Source organism: Bos indicus, chromosome 14, assembly GCF_029378745.1.
Source record: "Bos indicus isolate NIAB-ARS_2022 breed Sahiwal x Tharparkar chromosome 14, NIAB-ARS_B.indTharparkar_mat_pri_1.0, whole genome shotgun sequence".
NCBI classification, from domain to species: domain Eukaryota; kingdom Metazoa; phylum Chordata; class Mammalia; order Artiodactyla; family Bovidae; genus Bos; species Bos indicus.
Genome location: NC_091773.1, coordinates 37,677,910 through 37,703,400, shown reverse-complemented (window position 1 = coordinate 37,703,400; position 25,491 = coordinate 37,677,910). Strand labels below are relative to the sequence as shown.

Genomic DNA, 25,491 nt, shown 5'->3' with positions numbered 1-25,491 from the left:
AAATGTGATACCAACAGTATAAGAGGGGAAAAGGCAGCTGCATGAATCGGTTTGCGAGAAACCACCCTGGAGAGGTTATTTCTGACCTGGGTCCATAGGACAAGAAGGAGGTCACTGAGGCAGAAAGGCAGGACAAGCGTTCCGAACACAGCAAAGCCTTGAGATCTCTCTGGGAAACGGGAGACCTTGAATCAGAAGGGCAAGAACACCGAGCAAACGTGATTAAAGCGACGGGTTGGGCAGGATGCAATTCAAATGCCATGCTTCAAACAATAAGAAACCATGAATGCCTTTTAGTCAAGGCGAACAATCAAGTTACATAAAGATAACCGTGGCAGTTTGGAGAGTGGACTGAAGTGGAGTGAGGAAAGCAGGAATTGAAAGGAAACTCATGCTTGTGTTCATGCTCAGTCATGTCCGACTCTGACACTAAGAACTGTAGCCCGCCAGGCTTCTCTGTCCTCGGGATTTCCCCCGCAAGAATACTGGAGTGGGTTGACATTTCCTACCCCAGGGGATGTTCAAAACCCAGGAGTCGAACCCAAGTCTCCTGTGTCTCCTGCACTGGCAGGCAGATTCTTTACTGCTGAGCCACCAGGGAAGCCCTGAAGGGGAACCAGGTCTATGCAAAGGGAAACGAGAAGGTGAGGTGAGAGTTATTTTCAAAACAAGATGAACAGGACTCAGGGACCTTTGTGTGATGGAGGTTAAAGAGACGCAGGAGCACAGGATGAATCCAGTGATTCCAGTGACAGATGAGACAGACTTCCAAGACTCTCACGCAGGCATGCAGGAGGAGGAAGAGGGCAAGCCTGAGTGAAGATGTCTGCCCAGCACTGGCTCTCCTGTGGGTAGTAGGTGCAGGAGGAGGAAGAGGGCAAGCCTGAGTGAAGATGTCTGCCCAGCACTGGCTCTCCTGAGAGCAGTAGGTGAGGGAGGAGCCAGGGGTGAACAGGTGATCGAGGTTAAGCAACTAACGCTAAGGCCAGGAGTCGCTGATGCTGCACTTAAAGGCAGCGACAGAGACAGGAGGGAGATGGTGGCCCTAGAGCGAGTGGATGCAACAAAATGACATGAATTTTCACATGTTATGGCAGCTTGTGTAGAAGAATATGATCCAACTGGAGAGAGTGGCCCCTGGGGCAGATGTTTGCGGTTGGCTAAGTCAGAAGCCCTAGTGGCTCAGAGGGTAAAGAATCTGTCAGCAATGCAGGAGACCCAGGTTCCATTCCTGGATCAGGAAGATCCCCTGGAGAAGGGCATGGCAACCCACTCCAGTATTCTTGCCTGGAGAATCCCACGCACAGAGGAGTCTGGCGGGATACAGTCCATGGGGTCACAAAGAGTCGGACACAACTGAAGTGACTTAGCACGCACACAGATCACAATACATCATTCACCTTATTTCATCTTATCATATAGACATTTATTCACCTCACATCATCACAAGAAGGGTGAATATAGTACAATAAGACATTCTGAGACACATAGAAAGAGAGAGACCATATCACAAGTTTTACTACAGTATATTGTTATAACCGCTCCATTTTATTATCCATTACTGTTACTAATCTCTGAAATATGCCTAATTCATAAATTAAACTTTATCATAGATAGGTATATAGGCTTCCCCAGTGGCTCAGATGGTAAAGAATCTGCCTGCAATGAAGGAGACCTGGGTTTGATCCCTGGGTCAGGAAGATCCCCTGGAGAAGGGAATGACAACCCACTCCAGTATTCTTGCCTGGAGAATCCCATGGACAGAGGAGCCTGACAGGATACAGTCCAGGGGTCACAAAGAGTCAGACATGACTGAATGACTTTTACTTAAGTCAGGAGCCATTCCCAAACCTCTTCTTCCCAAAGCCGGACCCTTATTTTCCCAGTATTGCTTTTAGTTTGAAGTGGTGAAACAGTGATGGGGAAGTCCACTGGGAGCCGAAGGTAAAGCCCACTTCTCTGATGAAAGAAACAGGCATAGCTGGAGCAGCCCCGTTTGCCTTGAATGAGGACATGAGGCCTAGAAGTTCTTAGAGCCAGTTTGTCACCCATAAGACGGCAAAAAGTATGTTAATAATGGGGTGGGGGCATGAAAAGATAGGATGCTGTCTAGCCCTGGATTGTGGGAAACTTAGGCAAGAAACGAACACAAACAGTACAAGAAGAGGAAAATCAGACTACAAATGAGTCCAGAGGAGGGACACATCAAGGCATATGCCTGGCACATGGTAGGCTGTGAAGAACATGGTTCCATCCTTGGAGGCCCACAGCTCCACTAACACCCGGGGACTCTCCAGGGGACACCAGCCATCTTGGAGGGGGATGCCTGACTCCGAGGAAAGCCATGGGTCCACTGGAATCTTTCATCATCTGACTCTTCAAGTCTAACAAGACAGGAATCTCAGAATGTCTGACTTTAGCCAGGTTTCATCTGGAATGACCAACTCCCATGGCAGGAAGGTGGGCACGGGATAAGAAGAACCAATCAGCTTCACAGCCCCAGGGGAAGCAGTCTTGCAGGGTGGTATGGCCTCAGCAAGCTTTCTGGGTGGAGAAAGATGGCCCAGCAGCTTAGAAGGCCCACAGCTGGAGGAAACTTGCCATCTGAAAAGCGCTCATAGAATTTCCCATGATACCCCACAGTTTCTTAAGTTTTACTGCAGCCTCATCTTCCCCTGAATATCCCTTCCCTACACCATCCCTTTCTGTACTTCCACCTCCCTGCACAAATTCAAAATGGAAAATAAATCTAATGATACTTTATGTGGTCTTAACAAATAACAGCCCCCTCAAAATATATACATGTGGGTCTTCCCAGGTGGCACCAGTGGTAAAGAACCCGCCTGCCAATGAAGGAGACGTAAGAGATGAAGATTCCATCCCTGGGTTGGAAAAATCCCCTAGAGGAGGGCATGGCAACCCACTCCAGTATTCTTGCTTGGAGAATCCCATGGACAGAGGAACGTGGCAGGCTACTGTCCATAGGGTCACAAAGAGTCAGACATGACTGAGGTGACTTAGCATGCCCATATATATGAAATACGTACATACACCAGAATCGCATGGGAAAAGACTTAAACTGCCATCAAGCAGTGAAGGTCTCTGTAGCATGTGAGCACTGCTGTATTTCCAACATTGAGATGAATTTTTGATCCTTTATATAATATCTAAGTATTCCATTAAGGAAGAATGACTTTTTCAAATGTTTGTCTTGTACATATAATTTCAAGAGAGTCTTACCAAATTGTTGGAGAAGCTAATCTAATTATCTATAGACCAAGTATAAAGTTCAGTTAAAATTGCATTTAACACTCAACCTTATTACCAGAGAGAAGGGTGAAGAGAGAGTGAGTTAGGGAGTTTGGAATCCACATGTACACACTGCTATATTTAAAATGAATAACAAGGTCCTACTGTAGAGCACAGGGAACTCCACTTAATGTTATGTAGCAGTCTGGATGAGGACGGAATTTGGGAGAATGAATACATTAATATATATGAGTGAGTCCCTTCACTGTTCACCGGAAACTAACACAACATTGTTAATCAAGTATGCTCCAATATAAAGTTTTTAAAGAAAAAACAGAATAAAAAAGAGCTCTTATGAAAACAAAATAAAACACTCTACCTTAGTGCCCTTGCACGCATGACCTGGTGGAGAGGAAGCCCTAACAAGATGCAGCGTCACCTACGGACCACACACTAAAAATAGTCTTACTGTCGATTTTAAAAGCATGTTCAGGCAGACAGGCTATATCACCTTGAGACATGTAATTTATTTCATCTGAACTGACCTTTAACATTTTTGAAGACTTCATTGAAGCACAGTGGGGATAAAAACTTCTAAAATACTAGCAAGGCTTCCTGCCTCTTTTCATTCTTTAAATATATCTTACAACTCTATTATAAGAAATTGTGTTAAATTGTATTAACTCATTAAACACATACTTGTTGGGCACCTACATGGGCCAGACCATCTGTCTGGCAATAGGATTAAAGTGATAAACAAGTCCAACCCGGCCCCTTGTCCTTTTAAGATTACAATATTTCTAGAATCTGGCCATTTTTCATCACCTCCACCAGGAGCAGCTTGGTCAGAGCCACCTGGATTATTACTGCAAGAACCTCCACACTGGCCACTCACTCTTCTGTCCCCACAATCTCTTCTCAACAGAGTACAGAGGAAGCCCTTTAACCCAGCAGCCCCCAGCCTTTTCAGCACCAGGGACTGATTTTCATGGAAGAAACCAGTGCGGCGAGGGGCAGGGAGGAGATTTATTATGCACTCTATTTCTATTATTATTACATCAGCTCCACCTCAGATCATCAGATCCTGGAGGCCGGGGACCCCCGATTTAACCTAAGTCAGATGATGACCCAGCTTTGCTGTAAACACCCAAAGCTTCCATCTGATCCAGAGTAAAATCCAGAGTCTTTAGTGCAACTCCCTTTTCCAACTGCACAGCCTCCAAACCCCCGTCAGCCATACCGGCCAAGCTGCCCTCTTGTTCTTCCTCAAATCCGACAGGCCTCAGGGCCTCTGCACTTGGCAGACCCTCTGCCTGAATGCTCCCCTTCTCAAGTACTGCGTGACTCCCTCCCTCCAGGCCTTTACTCGAATAGCCCCTCTCAGACACCATCCCTTCACGTTGACGCCCATCCCTGCTTGCCCTGCTTTCCTTCTCTCCAAGGTGCTTGTCAGTATCCAACATGACGTGCGGGTGTTTGCCTGTTTGTTGACTGCTGTCCTCCCCAGTTAGATTTCAAGCCCCATGAGGACAAGGACTTGTTTACTGCAGAATCTCCAGAGCCTAAAACAGTGTATGTCCAGTATTTGTGGAGTAAGATCTCACACACTTTCCCCCATGTATCTCTCTCACTCTCTAGGACCCTGGTTCCTGGGGACGGGAGAGAAGTCAGATGTGGGATGCCCTCACACAGATCCCCTGGGTCAGGACAAGGAAGAGCTTTTCCTTCGTATGTTTGGGGCAGAGACGACATCATGGGTATGTGACCTGCAGGCCAGTCACAGAGGGCTCCATGCTCAGAGCGGCCTTGTGCTTGGTTCAATGCTCTGTGATCATGGATTTGAAGTTCTTAATAGTCTTTGAACAAGGGGACCTATATTTTTATCTTGCACTGGACTCCACAAATTATGTAGCTGGTCCTGAAAGACGGACAATTCTCAGAATGCACAACCCTTGGGGCGGGTCATGGTGACCAGCTATCCCATCAGTACTAACGCAAGGATAGGAGCTTGGTCCCTGAGGCACATGGGATCTTCGCTCTCTTCAGACGAGGACAGCGAAGCCCTTTGGCAGGTCATGGGATGGTTCCAGCAGTTCTCTCCTCTGCACCTTTCTCATCCCCAGGTCTCCCTCCCTCCAGGCCACAAGCTGGACTTCCCCACCACTAACGTCAATGTCAGTGAATGGCAAGAGAGAAGCCATAGCACACTCACTCGGATAAAACTGTAAAATTAGTGACTGTAGAACTTCAAATTTAAAATAGAACAGCTCCATTCCAGCGGAGGAGAGAGATGGTTTATGGTGTTGGCTTAGATGCTGATGGGAAAGTGTACTGAACCCAGGGAAGGCTGAACGCTTAGGGATACGTGGTACAAAGTGGAGGGCAGTGCCAAAAGGTAGAAGGCACGTAAAACATCTCCGAAGACTTAGCAAGGGCTTTGTCTCAGCTCAGGGAACCAACAAGTGCCTCCTTGTGCCGTCCTGGTCTTGGCAAGAGAAGTGGCCAGAGCAGCCAGTGTTCCGGCTGACCCCTGCTGGCTCTTGAAGGAAATGTCCATGCGCATAGGGCTGGCAAGGCCTCCAAGAGATTTTCCAGAATGATGGATGCACACACAACAAGCCAGATTCCTGGGGGGGCCGGGGGGAGCAGGGGGAGGGTGCAAGGGGTGCTAAGATAAGGGTAAGGAACACTTTCCAGCCTCTTTCTCTTACCAGAGTAATGACATGGTGATCCATATAGACAGGAGAACAGAGCAGCTCCTGTTTTAGAGAGGGGGCACCCCACTCCAGTACTCTTGCCTGGAAAATCCCATGAACAGAGGAACCTGGTGGGCTGCAGTCCATGGGGTCGCAAAGAGTCGGACATGACTGAATGACTTCACTTTCACTTTTCACTTTCACGCATTGGAGAAGGAAATGGCAACCCACTCCAGTGTTCTTGCCTGGAGAATCCCAGGGATGGGGGAGCCTGGTGGGCTGTCGTCTCTGGGGTCGCACAGAGTCAGACATGACTGAAGCGACTTAGCAGCAGCAGCAGAATCTATTATCATCATCTCTTTGAGACCCTTAAGTAGTGACTAGAGAGCTACCGTTTGTAACGTGGAACAGAAAAGCATCAAACTTTTAGGATGCTAACTTTGTTTCTCAGTTTCCTTCTCTCCTCCTTCTCTGAGTGAAGGCAGTCACAAGAAATGGCCACATAAAAAGGCACATTTTGCATTCAAAGCAACACAACATTGTAAATCAACTATACTCCAATCAAAATGAAATTTAAACAAATGTGCTGCGCTAAGTAGTTATGAGTGAATTCTCTCTAGTCAGCCCAGCAACATTAAACACAGGGTGAAACTTAGATCTCATTTTCATTAGAGCCAAAGAAACCTATCTGGACAGATTTTTTGCAGAACACCGTTTAAACCTTTTTAGGATGGAACAAGAAAATTTATATAACCTTATCTATGACACAGAAACCCTTTTTCAATTTCTTTGTAAAGGTTTCTGAAAAGCCCTGCCTCATTTACATCTAAAAAGCACTATTTCATAAATACAAATTTGGTACTGCCTCACTACTAAACTTGAGGAAATAAAAGCATAAAGATTTATGCTCCTAGGTAAGACCTGCTTTTTAAACATATTAGGTAGACTAATAAGTCTACATCTGCCAAAAATCCATTCTCTAAATATTTATCAATATAAACCAGAAACTTTGTAATGTTTCCTCTTGAACTTTGCTCCTTCGAGCTGGGGCGATTAGACCGAACCCACCTGGATCCAATGCAATCGTTCTGCAATTTTCACCTAAGGACCCAATCAACCTGCCCTCAGGTGTTTACCAAGCTCTCAAAAGCAGCTTCAGGCTCTGCCTTCTAATTGATTCCACAGGAGAACGCAATTAAGTACTAAAGCCTATGGTACATCTATTTTGGGAATTCAAGGGAGGAAAAAGGCCTGTGGTAGAGGGGACTTAAGTGGATGAAAACAAACTTGAATTTGTTCCTGAAAAATGAGGATTCAGATGACCGGGGGAAAAAAAGAAATTAGTGTTAGGGGGAAAATCTTTCAGAGAAAGACCCATAGAAGAGCCAACACAGGAGAGAGTTGTCTGAGGCCAACTATTATTTTGAATATTAAACAATGTTTACATCAAGGTGAAGATCAACTATGTCTTTTCTCCGTAACAATAGAGAGGCAGCATCTAAAAAAGCAAAGGAGGTTCTTGACCAGGGGAAGCCTCTAGCAATGTTTGGAGATATACCTTTGGTTGGTCAGGAAGTCTCACTTTTCACACCCCTGTGCAATATAGTAGTCCCCCTACACAAGAACAAGTTCCATTCCGAGAGCACGTTGGTCAACCCAATCTGCTCTGAAGTCCAACAGTGTTAGACTAGGTACCTACCTAACACAATTGGCTATATAGCGCTGTACTGTGCTCCATACAGTATACTTTATAAAGTATACAAAAGTACCACCGCTTGCAGAGGATTCACACACGTGACAATGGAAGCCAGACCCATTAAAGCAAAAGTGAAGTTGCTCAGTCGCATCCGACTCTTTGCAGCGCCATGGACTGTAGCCTACCTGGTTCCTCCATCCATGGGACCTTCCAGGCAAGAATACTGGAGTGGGTTGCCATTTCCTTCTCCAGGAGATCTTCCCGACCCAGGGATTGAACCTGGGTCTCCCACATCATAGGCAGACGCTTTACCATCTGAGCCACCAGGGAAGCTCCCAGACACATGAACTAACCTTCAAAAGTTCGCAACTTGAAGGTTCATACATACAGGACTAACTGTAGAAAGTAAGCAGGCCAGAAACAAAAACCACAGTGTGAAATGGCAATGTGATTGAGGCAACTTACCTCAGGTTCCTCAGGATAAGCAGGCTGTGGTAAAGTCCAATCTCACTTCTTAACGACATGCATGAGCTTCAGTCATGTCCAATTCTATGAGACTCCATGGACTGTAGCCCGCTGGGCTCTTCTGTCCATAGGATTCTCCAGGCAAGAATACTGGAGTGGGTTGCCATGCCCTCTTCCAGGGGATCTTCCCAACCCAGGGATTGAACCGGAGTCTCTTACATCTGCTGCGTTGGCAGGCGGGTTCTTTACCACTAGCACCACCTGGGAAGTCCTTTCTTAATGACAGCGGTTCTTGAACTTAATGGCAAGTAGGCTACACCTGAGTACTTGTCAAAATGTAGCCTGCAGGCCCCACACCCAAACATACTGAACCAGCAGCTCTGATTGTGGTTTAGTTAGCAACATTTAAACACCTTCTCCCACCCCATCCCACCAGGTGATTGATACAGATGAAGCTAGGACTATACTTAGTACTGCCCTGTGAACTGTCTCCCAAGCCACTGGTTAACTCTGAGCAAACTTATCCATTTCCAGTTTAGTTTCATAGACCATCAAGAGCTTTCACCAACCAACTTTGGGAGAATGTCTGAGGTGCTTCCATCTGTCATAGTTTTCTTTCACCGAGAAGCACTCAAGGTTTCCATCAAAAAGAATCTGAGAGATGCTATTATGAACTGAATGTTTATATCCCTGCAATGTTCATACACTGAAGTCCTAACACCCAATATGACTGTATCTGGAGGTGAGATCTCTGAGAGGTAAAAAGCTTAAGTTGAGGTCATGAGTGTGGAACCCCCATGATGGGGTTTCCTACCTTATAAGAAGACTCCAGAGCTCCTTCTCTCTGCTTTATGAGGACACAAGACGACAGCTGGCACCAGAACTGAATTTGCTGGAACCTTGATCTTGGATTTTTAGCTTCCAGAACTATGAGAAACAAATGTCTATTACTTAAGCCACCGGTCTAGGTATTTTGTTATAGCAGCCCCAGCTGACTAAGATAGATCCCACATGTCAAAACTGAAGAGTGAGATGGCTATGCTATAAAATGTGGCCTAAAAACATGTTCCCCCACCTCTGTCCTTTTCCCAGAACAATTTATGTCAGAGGAAACAGACTAGCTCGAGCAAACAGGTTTCACTTAAAATATGAATCATCTTGGACCTCAGCCTAATTCATAACTAAATAAATCTGGCTGTTTGTGTTAGCTATGGTTTTAAATAAGAAAGGCAGAAACCTTTGACTTTGTAGATGGAAGAGTAGATTATAACAGCTGCGGCAGTTCTGGTGATTAATTGGAACCAGTGGTGATGGATTTGGGCTAGGAAGGCCTCCACGTAGGAGGCAATGAGCAAAGGGTGCCTGAACTGACTCATTTGTTCAACAAAGGCTTCTTGAGTGCCTACCATGTGGTGGGCTCCAGAGTCCCAGTCATGGACAAAACTGGCCATGTTCTCCATACATTCTGGAAGCCAAAGAGGGAAGGTACTTTTCAGTGGTAATAAGAGCTAGAAAAGACCCTGAGAACTGGGAAAGAGAGAGTGACTGGGGGCTAGGGAGTGGCTTCTTTAGAGAGGATGGTCTCTTCTTTAGAGAGGATGTCAGTCTCTGCAAGACTGACATTCAAGCTAAGACTAAAGGTGAAGAAGATAGATCCAGGGGAAGAACAGTAGATGTGAGATAGGCTGGGACCTGGAACCCTTTGCTGCAGTGCTTGGACCTGGACACATCTCTTCTCCAGCAACAAAATACAGAGAAACTATATGGGACTAAAACTAACTAGCAGTTGGGGCAAATTCTGAACCCAAGAGAGACAAAGGGACCAAAAACCCCAACTGACACTTCTGAAGAGTCTGTAGCCAAAAAAAAAAAAAAAGGTGCTGGAAGCAAAAGCAGGGTACTGAGCATGCCCCCTGCACACAACAGCACCTAAGGGGTGGGCAAAACACCCAAGCCACCCCTCCAGCCTGACCCCTGGACACAATCTGAGCCTCACCCCATATAAGGAACAAGCTTGTCCCCCCTCTGGGAGACAGCGTACAAGCAAGGCCGTCTGCTGTTTGTTCTCACTGCCCTCTGCTGCAGCAGGGGTACCAGTGAAGCCTTGCCTGAATTTCTTGTCATGCCTGTAATCAATTTCTATTGATTAAGGAGGCCAAGAGCCCTGGTGCATAACAAGCAAATCCCAGAGACCGAAAGGAGCTTGGCATGTTTGAGGAACAGGAAAAGGGCCACTTTTCCTGTTAGGGCTGGACCAAGTGAACAAGATGGAGGAGAAGCTGAAAAAGTAAATAGGATCCTCGGGCAGTGGGACAGGCATCATTACTGCTGCTGCAACGGCAGAGAAGCAACCCCACGTTAACATTCCTGAGGGGAGAAATCTCTGGTTTTGTGAGTGACTGCCAGGCTCTGCCTTACACACTAACACAGTGAGTAACTTGGCTCCTTCATATTGCGGATTTTGATCTTAAGAAGCCCTCATCTCCCTTAACCCCTCCCTCCTCCTGTTCAATTTCATGCCTGAAATGGGATTGAAAAGGCAGGTTCAATACTCTGGCTTTGCAGCCACACAACTCAGGTTTTATTTTCACCTCTGCCACTTTTCAGCTGAGGCTAAACAACCTGAGCCTTGTTATTTACATCTGTAAAATGGGGGAGGGGACATGAACACCTTACAACATATGTAAGTATTTACCAGAGTAGCAGACACAATATTTAGCACATACAAATGCTATTCTTATCCAAGAAGCGTCATTTCATTTCTCTAATTTAAGACATTGATACAAGTTCAATAAAAAATCTGATATAGTCACACTAAGTTATTGGTCATTTATACTTCAGTGTGAATAAGCCTGCAGTTCTTTCCCAAATCCCTTCAAAGTTGGATGAAAAAGAGGAATTATGAAGGAGAGAAATTCTAGATGTCAGAGGAACCAAAGGAAGGAGGAAAAAGTTAGATAAGGAGGGCCATAACTTCTCTCTATGAGGATTTATATATTTTCACATTATTTAAATTCTTTAAAAATTGTTAATAAAAGAATCAAGCCTTTATTTTCCCATACAAGTACATTTCAGAGTAACCAAATGTTGATGAGAGAAGTTTCTCTTTTCAATAAAAAGTATTCTAGTTAAGCCATAAGAAGAGATGATAGAACTAAAATAATACTATTCAGCAACCTCTTCCCAGGTGGCTCAGGAGTAAAGAATCTGCCTGCCAATGCAGGAGATGCAGGTTCGATCCCTGGGTTGGGAAGATCCCCTAGAGAAGGAAATGGCTACCCACTCCAGTATTCTGGCCTGGGAAATCCCACGGACAGAGAAGCCTGGCGGGCTACAGTCCATGACAATCCATGAGGTCACAGAGTCAGATACAACTTAGCAACTAAACAACAAGCTAATGGGTTGTGATGATGGCCATGAAGCACTGCTCACATCACAAAGTATTTTGTGCCTCCTGATAGAAGTGTCCATGCCACCACTTATGAAGCATTTCTGCCCTAAACTTTGCCTAAAATGTTTAGCTCTAACTATCAGTTTTAAGGAACTATCGAGAATAGAGGAATATGTTAAAAATCAAGGGGAAGCAAAATCCAGGCTATCAAAAACCCTTTTGGGAGAGGAATCCAGTTTCTTCAACAAATAAATTGTGAGGAAAAATAAAGAACACGAGGGGAAACATGCATATTAAAAAATATATTTAAGAGGTACCTCAACATAAGGGCTTATCAAAAGATCCTGATTCAGAGACACCAACTGTAAAATTAAAAGCTGATGATAAAATCAGATAAATTTGACTGGATATTTGATAATGTTAAGAAATTATTGTTCATTTTTAGGTGTGATAATGGTAGTGAGGTTACTTTTTAAAGAGTCCTCATCTTTCAGATATATATAATGGTTTATATATCTATATTTATATATATATATTTATAAACATTTTGTGTGAAATACATTTTAGAATATCTAAGATTTGCTTCAAATTAATCCAATAAGGGGGCTGTGTTTTTTTTTCTTAACTAATAACTAAAATAAGAAAAACTAAAATCAGAAATATCTGCTTCTGCTGCAACTTTATCATTTTCCTTAAGGTTCCTGTTCTCTACACACATTTTACTGGTAACCAAGAGCTCTGGGAGTTAGAGGCATTAAAGCTTTTGACGCGGGGCATGATGACAGTAATAATGACGACTAACATTTCTTAAATAATCTATACATTTGACTAAAACCAGTCCAGGAACATGCTAGGCCAAAAAACTGATGCAATCACCCTGGGAGAAGGGGAGGAGGACCCCCTGAGGACCAGAAAGAAGGTAAGGAAGGAGTCACTCACTGTGAGCTGCTCACATTTCTGTCTCCCCCAGATCACTGTGAGCTGCTGAAACCAGGGAACCACGTTTTATTCATCTACCCATTCCTCTGTCCAGTTACCACACCTGGCAAGTGCAGCATCACTAATTGAGGAGGAAGGCAAAACGCAGAGATACAGAGTAAGGGAGGGATTCTGATGTCTAAAACTGGGAGAGGGAAGCTAAGACCAGTCGGTTTAGACTTGCCACAGAACAGCAAAGGGACACGACTCCCCTCAATCTACTTGAAGAAAACCACAAACCAAAAATGTACGAAAGTCCATAACCAGAGGAAGTGGGCTGTGACTTGAAACGGGTTTCACCTCGCTTCTGCTCATCCCCAGGTGAGTCTGGGCAGTAAAGGACTGTGATGGAAACGAAACCTACACCCACAGGAGGCAGCAAAGAGCTAACATTCTAAGAGATGCGAAACCCAGATCAGAAAGGTGGAGCCTCAGCACTTCCTGCTGGGAACTTCCAGCCTTGGCTTCAGGGTTTACCTCTCACGGGACAACAAAAAGCGCCTAAGTAGCTTTTTGGAAGAATGTTGGGAAGCAGTAAATCAGTAGCAGTGTGGGAGGGATAGGCTCTGCTGTGATGAAGTGATAGCGGATACAGTAGAGTATTCCCAGTGGAAAGTTTTTCCTATAAACATCCTGAAAACTTACACTTAGCTAAACCTCATGCCAAAGTGTTCTGCAGGTTCCCTCTTGACACATGCTCAAAGCCACGTACCTGCATTTTAAAGATTAATTCCTAGCCCCACAACTGCTCAGAGAAATCACCTGAAAGCACTTTAAGTGTCACTTTATTATCGAAGGTCTCCTCCCTGGATTCCTTAATGCTGTCATCAGCAGGCCATCAGCAGCAACAAGAACAAAAAGTCTTCTTATGAGACACTGAGGCCCCTGGGAATAAACCAGTGTTGATCAAGTTAAATGCAGAGCCACTTAGGCACAGATCTTCCAGCTTGCTCTGAAACCCTGAGCCCTGTCCCAGGCAGATCCAGAGCCCTCACCCCCCACCCTGACCCCACTCTGATGCAAGAAGGGCCTGCTTTCATACAGACTAAGTGGGCTTGAGCAATACTTCTGACATCATCTGCAGAAATGGACTTTCCCTTCACTTCAGGTGCACACCCTCTGTTCCTTCCTCCTTCTCATTGTATGTAAATAGTGATGGGCAGGAATTTGAAGAAAGCTGCCCTCCTTGATTTTTCTCTTTCTGGTTGTCCCCAGCTGTCCTCACCTCAGAGCCCACACCTCAAGGTAAGGCACACCTGGGACCCTTTGCTGCAATGCGGGCACCTGCACACATCTCTGCTCCAGCAACAAAATACAAAGAAACTACGTGAGACTAAAAATAACTGCGAGCACGTGGAGTTGGGGCAAGCTCTGGACCCAAAGATACAAAGAGACCCCCGCCACCCCACCCCCCCACAAAAAAAAAAAAAAAAAGAACTGAAACTTTTGAAGAGCCTGGAGGGAAAAACAGTGTCAGGAGCAAAAGCCAAAAAACAATGGCAACAAGAAACAGAAAATGCTTCCAGAGAAGAGGGAAATCTCACAACTTTTTCTGATTAGGATTCAGAATACTATCTTTCTCTGTCTTCTCATCTAATTTTTCTAGATTTGGGAAATATGGAGTGTCATGAGCAGAGAGGATGATGCCAGACAGTGGAAGGTCTGGCCAGGAGCCTAGTAGACAAGGGAGGTTGTGTAATTCTTGCATTTTCTAGAAGGGAGAGTCTGCTGCTCCAGGGGATTTCCTCCTCCAGAGGATCTTCTCAACCCAGGAATAGAACCCATGTCTCTTGCATCTCCTGCTTTGGCAGGTGGATTCTTTATCACTCAGCCACCTGGGAAACCCACCCTATGAAATTACCCAATCCATAAAAACTAACAGCATCCCACCCCACACCACCAAAAAAAAAAAAAAAAACAGCCCCATACCCTGAGTCCACTCTCACCTTCTGAGACTACATTCTGCCTGTGGGATGTGTATCTCTCTAAATAAATTTGCTTCCGCTTTACTCTTGAATTCTTTCCTGCACAAAACCAAGGACCATCACGTGGTGGCCTATCCCAGGAACTTGCCCAAGACCCAGGACATGACCATTCTCTTTCTCCCTCTTCTCCTGCAGCACTGCCAGATGTCAGGAATCTGAGAAGTGAACAGCTCTGAACCCCAGTGGCCCAGTGCAAGGGCCTAGAAACCAGACACCGCCTGACTTGGAATTCCCTACCCCAGCACTTGGATGAGCTCACACATTTCTAAGTGTTAATACTCTAATTTGCGAAATGAGACTCATACCCTGGAAAATCTTGAACAATAGCATAGGGTGGTACCGTGAGAATTCAAGGAGAGGAAGTGTGGAAAGCACCTAGAACTGTGGCTGGGCACTCTCAGAATTAAATCATTTTCTGTCTCCCTTTCCTTCCTGCCATCCTATTATTTCAGTCTCTCCTTTCCCAGTTATGCATTTGGCCTCACTCAACAAGGAAATCCTCAAACGCCACTGAAAGTTTTCAGCTGACATTGCAGGATATTTGGTTTCTGAACAGGGCAGATCAACATGATACTCAAATTTGACTTCTTTCTGGATTCATTTGTCTAGCTCTAGAATATGAGACACCCAATAACATATGCCAACTCTATGATAATTCTTTTACCAAGAGAAAATTGCTTCTTTGTAAATGATCTTTGTTATGCTTAAAATTTTAAATACAAGCATAGAATGCTATAAAATACCTCCGTGCGCCCATATCTAGCTTTAATGTGTGTGTGTGCTCAGTTGCTCAGTTATGTCTGACTCTGTGCAATCCCTATGGACTGTAGCCCACCAGGCTCCTCTGTCCATGGGATTTCCCAGGCAAGAATACTGAGGTGGGTGGTCATTTCCTCCTCCAAGGAATCTTCCTGACCCAGGGATCGAATCCACATCTCCAGCATTTCCTGCATTGGCAGGAGGATTCTTTACCACTGAGCCACCTGGGAAGCCATTGGAACTTTAATGGTTTTCAACAATTGAGCATTTTTGTTTCACCAGCAATCCTTCCACTGTTGTTGCTGTTATTGTTTTTCTAGATGTCTTATTATACCACTATAAATGCTTCAAGGTATGTCACTAACAGATAAGGACATTTTCTGTCATAACCATAATACCATTATCAAACCCAATAAAATTAATAACAAATCCTAACTATCATTTGATACCCAGTCTATATTCCCCTCTTGTTTCAAAGATACCTTCTTATGGTTGTTTCTTGGATTCAGGAATCCCCTGCATGTGGTTAATATTCCTTAAGTCTTTTAATATCTGTAACAGGTCTGTGCCAGCCATGGAGGAGCACCACCCAGATCCCCTCAAGGAGCAGCTGCAGCTCATTTGCAAAGCTTGACGTTGATGCCAAAGCCCCTTCACCCAAGGTCACACCCTTCCCAAGCAGCCCACATTCGAGAGTAGGTAGAAAGCCCAGCTTCTTGGCCTGACACAGGACAGACAACTCCAGTGGCCAACATTTGCTCCAGAGAGTCCTAGGCATTGTCCAAGACTCTGCCATGCCTTATTGACTATACCAAACCCTTTGACTGTGTGGACCACAATAAACTGTGGAAAATTCTGAAAGAGATGGAAATACCAGACCACCTGACCTGCCTCTTGAGAAATTTGTATGCAGGTCAGGAAACAACAGTTAGAACTGGACATGGAACAACAGACTGGTTCCAAATAGGAAAAGGAGTACGTCAAGGCTGTATATTGTCACCCTGCTTATTTAACTTCTATGCAGAGTACATCATAAGAAATGCTGGACTGGAAGAAGCACAAGCTGGAATCAAGATTGCCAGGAGAAATATCAATAACCTCAGATACGCAGATGACACCACCCTTATGGCAGAAAGTGAAGAGGAACTCAAAATCCTCTTGATGAAAGTGAAAGTGGAGAGTGAAAAAGTTGGCTTAAAGCTCAACATTCAGAAAACGAAGATCATGGCATCCGGTCCCATCACTTCATGGGAAATAGATGAGGAAACAGTGGAAACAGTGTCAGACTTTATTTTTCGGGGCTCCAAAATCACTGCAGATGGTGACTGCAGCCATGAAATTAAAAGACGCTTACTCCTTGGAAGGAAAGCTATGACCAAACTAGATAGCATATTCAAAAGCAGAGACATTACTTTGCCAACAAAGGTCCGTCTAGTCAAGGCTATGGTTTTTCCTGTGGTCATGTATGGATGTGAGAGTTGGACTGTGAAGAAGGCTGAGCACCGAAGAATTGATGCTTTTGAACTGTGGTGTTGGAGAAGACTCTTGAGAGTCCCTTGGACTGCAAGGAGATCCAACCAGTCCATTCTGAAGGAGATCAGCCCTGGGATTTCTTTGGAGGGAATGATGCTGAAGCTGAAACTCCAGTACTTTGGCCACCTCATGCGAAGAGTTGACTCATTGGAAAAGACTCTGATGCTGGGAGGGATCGGGGGCAGGAGGAGAAGGGTACCAAAGAGGATGAGATGGCTGGATGGCATCACTGACTCGATGGACGTGAGTCTGAGTGAACTCCGGGAGTTGGTGATGGACAGGGAGGCCTGGAGTGCTGCAATTCATGGGGTCACAAAGAGTCGGACACGACTGAGCAACTGATCTGATCTGCCAGGCCTGTGTCACGTGGGTTCTTTCTTGCTGCCCCCTGCTTCCCAGCCCCTTTCTTTTACAGGTGTTGATCCTTTTTAATCACCTTGCATCCCGACTGTGTGGCAGTATCTGCTCCTAGAGAATGCAATGTGCATAGCTCTCCTCCCTTTCCATACCATCAACTAGTGGAAGAAACTAGGACTGACTTTATGTTTTAAAACACTGTTTACTAGACTTACTGTGGTGGTCATTTTGCAATATGTGCAAATATTGAGTCAGTATGTTGTACACCTGAAACTAATATAATGTTATATGTCAATTATATAAATAAAGTAACTCTTTTCAGCATCCACACATTTGTTTTTTTCCAGAATGGAAATGATAAGCCAAACGTACTCATTTTCAGTAAAAGAAACTTCCCGTCAACTAAAATCAAAAGAAATCGAAGATGAATACAGTGTACATTAACCCTTCTATTCCATTTTCTTTAAAAAGCTAAACTATTTCATCTACATTTCTACTAAATTGCTGACACTCCCAAAATAAGTCACAAAGTAAAAAGGTCTAGATGTCTATTAAAACTATTTTAGTATAAATTATAATATGCTCATCAGTCTTTCTTTCCCCTAATAGAGCAAGGGCCTACTTGAGCAACCACAGGCTGTAGGGAAACTGCACGTATTATAATTCCTAGAGGAACAAAAAACCCTCCTAGAGCACTTGGTCATATCCATGAAAACTGGCTGACCCAAAGCAGTCTCAACTCCCTGTCCCCCTGGAAAAATGAGAAAGCCTCTTTGCCTCCAGAATCTCATATGACTCACCTGTGAATTAGACACAGCACTCTCAACTTCATAGTACTGTTATGAAGGCTGATGGGATAATGTACAAGAAAGCACCTTTTTACACTGTTACATGCCAGCAGCTACAAACCCTTGCTTACACACACACAACACACATACACACATGTTGCAAATCTCCTGATTCACCTTGTAGTTGGGAAGCAGCACACATACACACACACACACACATTGCACATCTCCGGATTCACTTTTTGTTGGGAAGCAGCAGCTGGACCTGTGAATACTCCACCCTCCTCCTCCCACCTTCAGGGTCTCTGATCTTTGAGCCAGGTGTGTGTGTCATGTTTAGGTCCTTGACAAACATACAAGGAAGGCTCAGGTGAGAAGCCACAAGAACTCACATGGGTTCAGTTCTCACTTATGCTTGTGGGACTCAGCCCTCCCACACTCTCCCCATCTTTCCATCTATCTTCAATTTCTGACTGCCTGTCCCCTAGCCTGCAAGCTTCCAAATCAGACAGACCAAAGACAACAGCCTTATAGAGACCACACGACTAGTCCCCCTGACTGGTCAGGGCCAAGTCTCTGTCTGCCTCTGCTAGTAGTTCTGCTCCTCTGGCCGGACCAGGTCTGATGGGGCCACGCTCTCACCTCCAGACTCATGCTTGCTCCCTACCTTCCTCAGCACGGCTTCACCCCCTTCCAGCACTTCCCAGGACTTCCCTATACCTTCAAGCTTTTCCAGTTTTAAAACAACTTTGTCAAAAGCCATAAAGCTGAAAGGGTTTTTCACAGGTTTAAAAGAAAAATCTCTCCATGTAGATGGCCACCATTTCACAACATAATGTCAGCATGTACCAAATCCTTTTCAAAATGAGGGTATCTGCCACTTCAGCCTGCTCCACTTTTAGAACTTATTTGAAAGATATACCTTGGATGTATAGAAAGGATTATCATGTCAGTTTAATTCATCATGATGAACTATTGAAGAAATAGTAAAAGAAATATTAAAATTCAATTTTAACCATATGGTGAATTATTATGCATCCATTAAAAGTAGTCATGGGGAATTCCCTGGTGGTCCAGTGGTTAGGACTCCACACTTTCACTGCCGAGGGCCCAGGTTCAATCCCTGACCAGGGAACTAAGATCCTGCAAGCCATGCAGTGAGGCAAAAAAAAAATATATATATATATAGTCATAGAAAAATAAATTGCAAGAAGCAGGCTTTTCATAGAAGAGGAAAAATTCATGGCCTATAAGCTCATTTCATTAAGAATGACAAAAAAGCAAACCAAGATTTCAACAAGATGTGATTCTATACCTATGAGTTTAGCAAAATTCAGAAGTTTAACGAGATCAAGCTGTGGATCAATGGCTGGTAAAGGTGTAAAACAGCACAACCACTTTGGAAAACTGTTTGGCATCATCTTGACAAGTTGAACTCTCACATACCTTCCAACCCAGTAAACGCATTTCTGAGTCTGCATCCCAAAGAAATGTTTTCACTTGGCACTTGTATACCAGAGGCATATATAAGATCAGAGCAGTGTCTGCAATAACCACAATGAAAAACTAGCAACAACCCAAGTGGCCACCAACAGGAAAATAAATCAATAACTTGTGCATATCCACACAATGCAACGTGATAATGGCAGAGAAATGAACCACTGCTATACATATTGTGGATAAATAATAAACATTATGTTGAGAAGGGAGAGGTAAGTGACAGAAGGCTATGTGCCATTCACACAGTGCACAAAACAAGCAAAGACAAACGATAGGGCTTTTAAACAGATACAGGCGCGTGTGCGTGCTAAGTCGCCTCAGTTGTGTCTGACTCTTTGTGACCCCATCGACTGTAGCTCTGAGGCTTCTCTCTGCATGCAATTCTCCAGGCAAGGATACTGGAGTGGGTTGTCATGACCTTCTCCAGGGGTTCTTCCCGACCCAGGGATCCAACCCATGTCTTATGTCTCCTGCATTGGCAGATGGTTCTTTACCACTAGCGTCACCTGGGAAACCCAAACAGATACACATTAGAACTAAAGCCATATTCCATTTAAAATGGTGGGCCTGAGGATGAGAGGTAGGAGATTCAGGTAGGGGAAAGCAGATACAACTTTTTGGTAATATCCTATTCTTGAATTAGGTGGAGGATACACAGTATTCATTATATTTTTATGCTTGAGAACTAACATCAAACTTACATGTAATCTTTTGAATATATCATTTTTTCTTATTACAAGACATTCTGGAGTCAAGTGGGTTCACTTTTGAGAGCAGCCAGAGGAGGATTGTTTGACGTGCCATAACCAGAGAGTTAACTCTGTTGGCAATACTGAGAGAAGAAGGCTATTTTGGATGAATTTCCAATTCTACAGAAACATCTTTATCTGTTTCTTCTAACCTGTTTCTGCTTATTTTGTAAGTTTTGCTTCTCAAAAAAAAAAAATTCTTGCCAAGCAATTAATGCCATGTAAGATACTTCCTGCCAAGTCCTCTGTGAGTAACACTTCTGAGCAGCTGAATAGCATCCTAGCGTGGTGGTAACAAGCCCATGTTCCCAAGTCCAACTGCCTAGTCCCAAAGGCCACCCTGCCATGTACCTGAGGTACATCACTTACTTTCAGTCTCACTTTGTCATCTTTAAAATGAGCATGATAATAAGAGTCCTACCATACGTCACCGATGTGATAATTAAATATTTGTGTAATAAAATGCTTGACAACTGATATTCAGTAAGGAAATTCTCATTTCTGGCAATATGGCACACTAGTACCCAGAACAACACTCCTGATAAAAAGAAATTTTATAATGTGCTGTATAAAATATTTTAATTTTTTAAATGCACCCTTAAACCAACAAGAAAATAAAACAACTTATATCCTGATTTTGGTCTCTAGAACCCTTTCCCATGAAAAGAGATCAGGATTCCTTGGAGAAACACCTGGTTCCAGGGGGAACCAGGAAAGATACAAAGGGAAGGAAGGAATCAGGAAGGATACAAAGTAAGCCTGTCACATTTTTGTAGCGCTTGAAACAAGGAAAACTTTCAAAGATTAATGGAATCATAACAAAAAGACATAGAGGTAAGTCTAAGGGGATCTTAAGGGCCTGATAGTGATAATATAGGAATCAAAAAGTAATTATTATAGTTTAATGGCACACATTGACTATATTAAAACCAAAAATTCCAGTGTATTTAAAAAAGATATAACTGGAGGGAGGAGGAACTCATTTACCACCATCTAAAGAAGTTATTAAACCAAATTCTTACTGTGAAAATTGGTAAAGGGGAAGAATTAAACATTTACCCTGGTTTTCTAGTATAAAATATATTTCAGTAGAGCCAAATGGCTCTATTTTATAGAAAAAAAAAAGCCAGCTAATAAATACAGAAGGAATAAGAGTACTAATTTAAAAATCTTCATTTCACAGCCTCAATAAAATTTTTTATTTTTTTTTCAACAAATGAATGAATTAACTGCTGACTGATCCAACCAGTCCATTCTAAAGGTCAGCCCTGGGTGTTCTTTGGAAGGAATGATGCTAAAGCTGAAACTCCAGTACTTTGGCCACCTCATGCGAAGAGTTGACTCATTGGAAAAGACTCTGATGCTGGGAGGTATTGGGGGCAGGAGGAGAAGGGGACGACAGAGGGTGAGATGGCTGGATGGCATCACGACTCGATGGACGTGAGTTTGAGTGAACTCTGGGAGATGGTGATGGACAGGGAGGCCTGGCGTGCTGCGATTCATGGGGTCACAAAGAGTCGGACACAACTGAGCGACTGAACTGAACTGAATGGAGGTTAAAAGCATTAGGAAAAAGGTTGATAAGGAACTAAACAGTTATATAGTGCTAAAGGAATATCATTTAGAGAATTCCCTGGAGATGCTGTGGTTAGGTCCTTGCTTTCACTGCAGAGGGCCCAGGTTCAATCCCTGGTGGGGGAACTAAGATCCCTCAAGTTGTGCAGTATGAACAGAAAGAAAGAAAGAAAGGAACATCACAGAGACTCTTCTTGGTTAAGGAATGTCACTGTGCACTCAAGAGATCAGCCTGCTGTCCCTCCAACATCCATGTCTCTGATGATATGGATACAAAGCTCACAACAATTCTTCTGACATAAGCAAGCCACAAAATGTTCACTTCATACCAAGAATAGCTTCCATCTCAAGAACCATTTTCTTTGCTCATTCACAAGAAGGAACTTCTCATTTGTTAAATTTTTTTCAGGAGAGTGTAGCAATTCAGTTACATCTCCATTTCTAATTCTCATTCTCTTGTCATTTCTGCCACATCTGCAGTTACTTCCTCCCCTGAAGTCTTGAACCTCTCAAAGTCATCCATGAGGGTGGGAGCCAATTTCTTTCAAACTCCTGTTAATGTTGATATCCTCTTCCCATGAATATTCATGAATATTCTTAATAGTATCTAGAATGGTGAATCCTTTCCAGGATGATTTCAATTTACTTTGCCCAGATCCACCCACTATCTACTGCAACTATAGCTTTTTGAAAAACAGAGTTCTTAAATAGGAGTTAAAAGTCAAAAGTACTACTCCATCCATGGGCTGAAGAATGGATGTTTTGTTATGATAACATGGCATGAAAACATTAACTTCATTGTAAATTCTATTAGCGCTCTTGGGTGACCAGGTGCATTGCCAATATGCAGGAATATTTGGAAAGCAATCTTTTTTTCTGAATATTAGTTCTCAACAATTGGCTTAAAATATTCAAGTAAACCCATGTTGTATACAGATGTGCTCTCATCCAGGCTTTGTTGTTCCATTTATATAGAGTACAGGCAGGGTGATTGAACATAATTCTTAAGGATTATGGACTTTCATAATGGTACATGAGCATTGGTTTCACCTTAAAGTCACCAGTTGTATTAGCCCCTAACAGAGTCAGCCTGTCCTTTGAAGCTTTGAAGGCAGGCACTGACTTTTCCTCTATAGCCATGAAAGTCCTACCTGACCTCTTCTTCCAGTTTAAGGCTTTTTTTTTTTTCATCTACGTTGAAAATCTGTTGTTTAGTGTGGCCACTTCTGTGAGTTATCCCAGTTAGATCTTTTGGTTAACTCACTATAGCTTCTACATCAGCACTTGCTGCTTCACCTTGCACTCTGATGTCATAGAGATGGCTTCTTTCCTTAAAATTCACGAATCAACTTCTGCTATCTTCAAACTTCTTCTGCAGCCTCCTTACCTCATTCACACTTCACAAAAATGAAGAGAGTTAGGCTCTTGCTCTGGATTAGGCTTTGGCTTGGGAGAATGTTGTAGCTGACTTGACCCTCTATCCAGACCGCTCAGACTTTTCTCCATATCAGTAATAAGGCTATTTCACTTTCTCAACATTCGTGTGTTCACTGGAATAGCACTTTTAGTTTCCTTCAAGAACTTTTCCTTTGCATTCACAACTTGACTGGTACAAAACACACAGCTTTTGGCCTATCTTGGTTTTCAATATGCCTTCCTCACTAAATCATTTTTAGCTTGTGATTTAAAGTGAGAGACGTGCAATGATTCCTTTCACCGGAACACTTAGAGGGCACTGTAGGGTTATTTATAGGTTTATTTATTTATTTCTGTTGGCTGTGCTGGATCTTTGTTGTCACCTGGGCTTTTCTCTAGTTGCAGTGATCAGAGTGTACTCTCCAGTTGCAATGTGCAGGCTTCTCGTTGCCGTGACTTCTCTTGTTGCAGAACACTGGCTCTCGGGCACTTGGGCTTCAGTAGTGTGGCTCTCCAGCTCCAGAACACAGGTTCAAAAGCTGTGGTGCACAGGCCTAGTTGCTCTGGGGCATGTGAGATCTTCCGGGACCAGGGATCTGACGCGTGTCTCCTGGATTGGCAGGCAGATTCTTTACCACCAAGCCGCCAGGGAAACCCTATAGGGTTATTAATTGACTTAATTTCAGTGTTGTTGTGTCACAGAGAACAGGGAGGCCTGAGGAGAGGGAGAAAGATGAGGAACAGCTGGTCAGTGGAACAGTCAAAACACACACAACACTTATCAATTAAGTGTGCTGTCTTATATTGCATACTTCATGGTACCCTAAAACAATTCCAATAGTAACATCAAAGACCACTGATCACAGATCACCATAACAAATATAAATCATAATGAAAAAGTTAGAAATACTCTAAGAATTACCAAAATGTGACACAGAGACACAAAGTGAACAAAGTCAATTGGAAAACAGCACCAATAGAAGTGCCCAAAGGAGGGTTGCTATAAACCTTCAATTCGTAAAAAAAAAATGCAGTATCTGCAAAGTTCAATAAAATGAAGTGCAAGGACGTCCTTGATGGTCCAGTGGTTAAGAATCTGCCTGCCAGTGTAGAAGACATGGGTTCAGTGCCTGGTCCAGGAGATCCTACATGCCACGTGGCAACTAAGCCCATGCACCACAACTACTGAGCCTGTACTCTACAGAGTCCACAAGCTGCAGCTACTGAAGCCCACGTGCCTAGAACGCATGCTCTATGACAAGAGACGCCACTGCAAGGAGAAGCCTGTGAACTCAAACAAAGAATAGCCCCAGCTTGCTGCAACTAAAGAAAGCCCGTGTGCGGGCAAGGAGACCCAGCATAGGCAAAAACAAATAAATAAAATGAAGTGTAATAAAACAATGTATGCCTATATATCTTTATGATGGAATACTATTCATCAAAAAAAAAGAAATGAACTCCTGTTACACTCATCATGGATGACTCAAAAACGTTATACTGGGTGAAACAGCACAGTCTATATAATTCCATTCATATGAGACCTGGAAAAGGAAACTCATTTATAATGACAGAGAACAGACCATTGGATTGCCAGAGCACCAAAGGACACCGACCAAAAAGAAAACAAGGAACTTTGTGAGGAGGGTGGGTAATGGAAATATTTTATATCTTGGTTTTAGTATCGGTCACACAAACGCATATAGTTAATCAAAGCTCCTCAAACTGTATACTTGAAATGGATGTATTTTACATAAATTATTTCTCAATAAAGTTGGTTTAAAAATACTAGCAAACTGAATTCACCATTGAAAAAAAAAATTCATTCAAAACAAAGCAAGAAGATTCTCAAGACCAAGTTAGTTGTGGTATGTGAGTAAAAATTAGCTTCAGTTCAGTTCAGTCGTTCAGTTGTGTCTGACTCTTTGTGACCCCATGAATCACAGCACGCCAGGCCTCCCTGTCCATCACCAACTCCTTAAGTTTACTCAAACTCATGCCCATCGAGTCGGTGATGCCATCCAGCCATCTCATCCTCTGTCGTCCCCTTCTCCTCCTGCCCTCAATCCCTCCCAGCATCAGAATCTTTTTCAATGAGTCAACTCTTCGCATGAGGTGGCCAAAGTATTGGAGTTTCAGCTTCAGCATCAGTCCTTCCAATGAACACCCAGGACTGATCTCCTTTAGAATGGACTGGTTGGATCTCCTTGCAGTCCAAGGGACTCTCAAGAGTCTTCTCCAACACCACAGTTCAAAAGCATCAATTCTTTGGCGCTCAACTTTCTTCACAGTCCAACTCTCACATCCATACATGACCACAGGAAAAACCATAGCCTTGACTAGACGGACCTTTGTTG

The 25,491-nt window shown here is 43.6% G+C and overlaps 1 non-coding gene across 1 annotated transcript; it reads left to right on the top strand.

Moving 5' to 3' along the window:
• Positions 1-18,959: 18,959 nt before the first annotated feature.
• Positions 18,960-19,032, top strand: TRNAE-UUC (transfer RNA glutamic acid (anticodon UUC)). Its single transcript has one exon. It is a non-coding gene; the product is annotated as a tRNA-Glu (tRNA).
• Positions 19,033-25,491: the final 6,459 nt, after the last annotated feature.